Raw genomic sequence first — 7,123 nt, 5'->3', positions numbered from 1 at the left:
GGAGCTGCGGACTACCTAGCGGGTTTACCGGGGCTTTGGCTCAAAGAGCAAGAGTAGGAACAGGGTGGTTTTATTCAGTAAGAGTCCGAAACTTCCTTTTGTGTCGCGCAAAGCGGGAGAAGTCATTTTCCCCCTTTAAAAAAAGACTTTAGTAAAACGACACATGTTTCTGCAGTAAAGTTAAGTAAAATCGCCCCAGTAGAGCAATGAGACCGCAGGCAGACAAACTCACGAGCGAATTTATAATTAGGTAATTAGTTAGGATTAGTTCAAGTTTCGCAGCTCGGAGCTAGAAGTTAATTAATTAAAATAAAACGATTAGTGCTCTAAACTATGCTAAACTGAATCATTAATACGTGGGCACGTACAGAGTACATAACATCACGCCATCAGACTGCCGGGCAAGGGGTCTCGGGTTCGATTCCCGGATCGAGCGAAGTACTACTGGGCTTTATTCGGTTTTTCGAAAATTTCTCAGTGGTAGCACGGAGTCTGGAAATGTACCCGGTATATGGCAATAGGCTCATCACCTATTACATGGGACTTACAACATAAATTGTGAAAAGTGGGTGTATACAGTGGCATTACGAGCCATAATGTGCACCTCTGCTTACCCCTTCAGGGATTAAAGGCGTGACGATATGTATGTATGTAGGTATAAATGCATACTTAAACTGGAATGGTCACTAGTAACATCATTAGAACTCAAAACGGGATATTTACCATGTTTTAGCAAAAAGCGAACTAGAAAGAGGGTAGACCGATTTCTCTGCTCTGAAACATCCACCCGCATTTACTCCAGTTCATCCGTGATCATGGCGCTTGCAACAGTGCTGGAATATCGGAAACTCGAAAATACAAAAAAATATGGTACCGTTCTAATGATTTATTTATTATTATAAGGCACGTCAACAGAATAAACACCAACATTCATAATGTTATGAAAATGATATATATTTTTTAATTTCGTTAGAATATTATGTCATGTTGGATGTTCTAGTGCTCACTCAAAAAAGGAAAAATCGCTGTTCTTGGTTGCTTGTTATTAAACAAAACAAACCTAACAATTTCGTTTCAAAATGTTTACTAACATAATCTAACATGGAAACATTATCTGACATTTGTGATCAATAGTTTTTTACTGTATAAACATTTTGTTTTTTTTTTTAATCGTTGTCCCACATTAGGATTTTGCCCTGTGTCGTGGGTGCGTTTACAAACATACAAGTTAACAGACGCTTCACACCCAGACCCGGAACAACAATTTGTGGATCACACAAAGTTTTGCTCCGTGCGGGAATCGAGCCCGCGACACGTAGCACGGCAGTCAGTTGCCCAGTCACCACACCAATCGTGCAATCATATTAGTCAATCCTAATTCCTTGTCCCATCCAAACTGCCTCCTATTCCTTATTCAAATGTGCCGCGCAATTCTTCGAGCGCGGGCGGCCGACCAATCAGCGCGCGAGACGCGTGCGAACCCCGCGCCATTGTGTGAAAAAACGAACAAAAAATGGCCGCTTGAATTTCGGCGCGTGTGTGTAAATATTAATGTTTTAATTAAATAAACCCTTGCTAGTTACTCACTGACTGTTCTAGTCTTCGATCTATACCCGTCTGACTAGTGGAAACAATAGAAAGTGCGAATTGTGTGTTAGTTCGTGAAAAGACTGACCGGCCGGCGTCCTCCCTAGAAGTGCGTCCCGTTGGTGATTCCCGTCAACTGTCCTACACATTATCCAGGTAAGTTTGTGCTTTTATACTACTGATAGTCGCGGGGTTTCGTCAAGACTGGTATCGGGGAAATGCAGTGGCATCTTTAGTAAGGATCAGTTATATTAATGTTTACAAACGAGTGAACATTTTCCAACAGCAGTGTGAGAGCACCTTACATGAAACTAACACCTACATACAGTTGTGTAAGGCGATGAGTTTAGGGTATATTGAAACACTGAATGTCAAATCAATAATGTCGTTTATTACAAGGGTTAAGAAAACACTAATAAAGTTGATTACATACTACACTGCCCTGATAACCAAAAATGCAGTAATCGACATTTTTGAGATTTTTACTTTTTGCAAGAAATGGGATCCCAAGGAGTTTATTAACCTGTAAAAAAACATATTTCATATAAAAAGTTCCCGGAAGTATGTTTTTTAGCATACGATTTTCGCAGTACTTACATGAAAACTATATCAATGATAAGAAAAAGCGCAGTATTTAACATATGCTAAAGAAGAATGCAGTATTTGTTGGAATGCCCTAAAATAAAGTGCAGTAATAGCCATTACTGTAACATTTTAATTTAATATCTATAGACCAGCTGCTAAGCCAAAACGCAGTACTCCACATTACTGCGTTTGTGCGTAGTAAAAGATCGCGAGATGGTAACCGTACGATACAGTGCCGCGTTTTGTTGAAGCAAATCAGTGCGTCGTCATCGTTCGGCGAAGTGAGACGTGCGGCACGCGGTGCGCTGTTGTTTTTTAATGGAACGAAATTTTGGTAAGTTTTTATAATTATAGTCTGCTTTTATATGTAGTGTATTATAGAGCATCAGGATCTTGAAATAAAAAAGCTGTCATCTGACGCGGCGGTTAGATTTTGGTTTTATTACCTATAACCTACAGGGAAAAGATACCGTTTTAGTATCTAACATTATCGTTAAGGGTTAATATCTATCATATAGAAGTATAATTTAATTGTAGGAATAAAATCTTAAAATAAAACTTACAACGACAACTAAATATATACCTACTCTGGAACTTTGTTACGTAATTTGGCGTGTCTGAACGTAGGCTTTGCGAACTTTAGCCACTTTAGCGCAAGTACATTCGTGAAGAAAACTATAAATGCAATTTTTATAATATACTAATAAAATTTCCCTAATACAGTGACGAAATACAAATAAAACAATAAAACAAAATAATACAAACTTAAACACTAAACAAAAACTTAACAATAAAAATTAACAACCGTAATAACGAAATACGAAAAGTTTTGCATTCGACTGCACTCAAGACAAATATAGCGACACGAACACGACACCGATGCTAATGTGTGACAGAGACACCGAGTACCGAGTACCGAGTATTGCCGAATAAGCACGAAGCTTGCCGAAGTAACCAAAAAGGGATGTCCAGTAGGCGTGCATGAGGATGTTGTTTAATCGATTTTCTTAAAATCGATTGCAATCATATCACACAAAAATATATTTATTTTCAATGTTATATATATTTTTTAATTATCTTAAATAGTTGTTACTCAAATAGTCGTTAATGATAATTGATATTCAAGTAAATCATAACTTTCAATTGAGAAAATACATTCTTTTAGTTTTATTTCAATGTCGAAATATCGTTTATTAATGACAAAATTAACATTTCTTAATTTTATTTCGTTTAATATATCATATAAAAAAACAATAAACTCTAAATAAAAATATCGATTGCGATATTTGATCGATAAAGGGTCAATTGTATTTAGAAATGGTCAATCTCTAGCCTAGATCGCCGCCCCCCGTACGTTGCCTCATGCCACCATTTGGTTCTTAAAAAGACTTATTACGCAACCTTCTGCACGAAGTTCAGACTCGCCAAGTTACGTTGATCGTACTGTACCTAAAGAATAATTAAAGTTACCTATCTGATAGAATTATTAAGAATATAAAGGTACTCAATATTTCTAACAGATAGGTAAAGTTAGCTATCTGATATGTAGGTATTTAATATTTTTAACAGAAATGTAACTTTGGGTATCTATAGACAAAATATATAGTTCCGATTAGGTAGTTAGTTTATAGTAGATTTAAGGTATTAGTATACTATATTTCGTGTCGTGTTTCGATTTGTTACGTGTTTTTTTTTGTTTTGTTTCCTGCTTAATATACATTTATTATTTATTTGTTTTAGAACATTGTCTTCATAATGTCTGTCAAAAATTCCCGCGGAAGAAACATGTTAAAAACGCTTACAATTAAGCAGGTAATATAGAAAATATTGTTACTACTTAGAGATTAATCTAATATGTTCCTACTATTAAATAATATATGAGTCAGTCTAACTGATGTTAATATGAATGTTGTCTTAATAAAGATTAATTTTCTTCTACAAATTGTTTAATTTTAATATCCCCGCAATCGGTTTAAACCACAGAACAAACTTTTCTTTCAAAAATCCTTGTAAGAGGATATTAGGTATAAGGTAAGCTAACCAAATAAGGCCTACCTTATTTTTATTACCGCCTAGCTCGTAGGTTTAAAATGACAATGGGCTGATAATTTCAAAATCTTATATTTATTTATTAAACTTTATAATAATGGAATCAAAATGGCTTTAGAAACAAAAATTACAATTTTGTAAACACAAATAACTAAAGTGTCACTTTGGCCTTATTGGGAACCCTATGTCTTAATAAGGCCTCAATAAAAACTAGTAAGTATTCAACTACTTAATTATAACAAAACTTTGTCAATGCTTATAATAAATGTAATGAGATCTTATTAATTAATTTTGGTCATTATACATCAGGCTAAACGAGTTTCTCATCATGTAATACCCAAGTAACATCTTTGAAGTCATCGGTACCTACCCCAGCATCAGTCAAACGAATGAGAATAACTTCTTGTTCTGTAGCCAATTTAGCGACCGACCTAGCTTTCGTGTAGTGGAAACCACTCTTTAGATGATGCGTACTTCTTTGGAAGTTATATCTGGCTGCAGCAGCCTACCGGGTAAAACAGGGTGCATAAAATTCGAAGGGTGAATAGATACTATGAAGAATTTCCCGATATCCATTCACCCCTTTTCCGTATCTATTCACCCCGTTTACCCCTTTCTACCATTTTAACAGCGTTTTCCATCTTTTGCAAAATTCATTGGCTTTCTTTTTGACAGAAGCTGGTGATCCGTTTTCTATGAAATTACTGAAAAACAACTATGCCGTAATAAGGCCTACACGTTTTTTTTGTAGGCTTTATTAGGGCATGGCACATAGGTAAACAAAACAACGATTATATGAAATACACCGATATTATAGCTATTACACTAATGTGAGGAGATGGCTAAATGTATAATTGCCATATAGACAAAACACGGCACGTCGTATACTGATAAATATAAAAATACTAACAGTTTACGCTACTCGAATTTTATAAAAACTAAAGTGCGCTCCACGTCGTGATTGTTTTCGTCTGTAGGTTCCAACATAATCGCGGCACGGGTTGCTTGCTGTGCTCAAATTAGTTAAGTAATGTGCATGCACACTTCTACAAACTTTGGCGACCATTCGACATCGGGAAGAGGGAAATTTTTAAAATAGGCTTTATTGGGGCATAGGCCTTATTTGGTTAGGTTACTATACATCGACTTAGCCCCGGACATCAAAAAGCGGTAATTAATACTTAGCAACAATGCAGTAATCAACATGCGCTAGACCATAATGCAGTAATGAACGCAATTGCTGCATTTAATCTTAGTATCCTCTGGTTTCCACAAGGCCCGATGCTAAAGCTAAACGCAATAATACGCATTATTAATGGACATACAAATTTATGAAACATAAGATAATTATCTTTGAAAAGCTTAATTTTTTTCCTATTTTACTGATATATTTGAATGGCTATAAAATACATACAACTTCCTCAAATATGTTAAAATGTCTTTCCCGCGTTTATCTCGAAACCGCCATTTTGCGATTACTGCATTCTTCGTTATGACGGCAGTACAGTTGGGGGTGATCGCATAGTCACTCACTCTAAACAATTCAAAACTCATTTATATACAGATTACTATTGAAACGTTAAAAAATCTTACAGTATTTGCGCCATTTCAACATATTAGACACGGCTAAACATCGAACTATTTATTACCTATATCCAGTTTATTCTGGTCTCGCTTTGTATGATCTATTGACACATTAGACGGTCAGTTTATACCGACTATTCATAGCTTTAAGTGCAGTAGTGTTTGCCTTTCCACACATTCACACGTAGACGAGGACTATAACGTGTAGTGTGGAGCTAGCCCCGGCCAGCCCCGGTTAGCCCCGGCTAGCCCCAGTCAGCCCCGGACAACAACACGACGAGACAAAACTCTTTACACCACACTCGCCGCAAATATTATCTCACCTGAGAGTAGGGATACCGTGATACGTCGATAAATGGGACAAGTCTATTTGTTATCCTTAAACAGGAGATAAAAAATTGTCTGTATTTTCTTGAGATGACGTAAGGTTGTTTCCATGATTTAGGCACGTTTTAACGACTGAACTAGATGCGCGGATTTTTAAGGAGAAAAAATCATCCAATGATTTCTCCCGCCTTGGGCGAGAAGAGACGAAGTGTCAGACTCTTGCTGACTAAAAACTACTGCTTTTCGGTCCAGAGTACCGGTAAACGCGCTTGGTAGTCCAAATGCGATGAAATGGGCATGGGCTTCAAGTCACCTGCCAAGGGATGATCGCAAATCCCTCCTTTGTTTAGCAGTGAACGCATTTTGACTGACGCGACACATAATGTATGATTTTTCTGAAAAATAAAAGTGGAATAGTTAACTAAACTCATCAACTTTATACAAGTTCTCTTGTCTGATTGTTTGCCTCTAAGTATATCCTCAAACGTAGGGCCTAAGTGAGAAGAAAAATCTACTTTTTGTGACCTTATAAAAACATATCATGAAATTATACAGTGAGGAAGTATGAAGCATGTTGTTCTAAGCTGGAATTGTGACAAGCGACGCACAGATAACCGAGTCGGTCCTGTATTAGTTAAAAGTTTTAATGAATTCCAACGTATCGCCGCTAACATCATTATGTTGCGATAGTCTGGTAGTAGACACTTTATTTTATAACATTTTATCAACAAGTAGTATCTAGTCACTTTAATTATTATCGTAGGTTTTCAAAAAACTATATTTTCTAAACTTTGCATATTTAAGAAGTTATTGATTACTAGCGGGTCCGGCAAACTTCTTACTACTTTAAATATTTTTTTTTCCAATCTTTTAAACCTTCCCTGGACGTCCATAAACAATGTAAGGACAAAATTTGCCAAATCGGTCCAGCCGTTCTCGAGTTTTAGGGAGACTAACGAACAAAAATAGATTTTAATATACATAGATACAG

General features: G+C 36.3%; 1 long non-coding RNA gene across 1 annotated transcript; it reads left to right on the top strand.

Moving 5' to 3' along the window:
* Nucleotides 1-2,021: 2,021 nt before the first annotated feature.
* Nucleotides 2,022-4,132, top strand: LOC126911659 (uncharacterized). The gene is made up of 2 exons (XR_007706179.1): nucleotides 2,022-2,506; nucleotides 3,913-4,132. It is a non-coding gene; the product is annotated as an uncharacterized LOC126911659 (long non-coding RNA).
* The last annotated feature ends 2,991 nt before the right edge of the window (nucleotides 4,133-7,123 follow it).

Source organism: Spodoptera frugiperda, chromosome 17 (genome assembly GCF_023101765.2).
Source record: "Spodoptera frugiperda isolate SF20-4 chromosome 17, AGI-APGP_CSIRO_Sfru_2.0, whole genome shotgun sequence".
Taxonomy (NCBI): domain Eukaryota; kingdom Metazoa; phylum Arthropoda; class Insecta; order Lepidoptera; family Noctuidae; genus Spodoptera; species Spodoptera frugiperda.
Note: the sequence above shows the minus strand (reverse complement) of the source record. Positions and strands in the feature narration are given on the sequence as shown.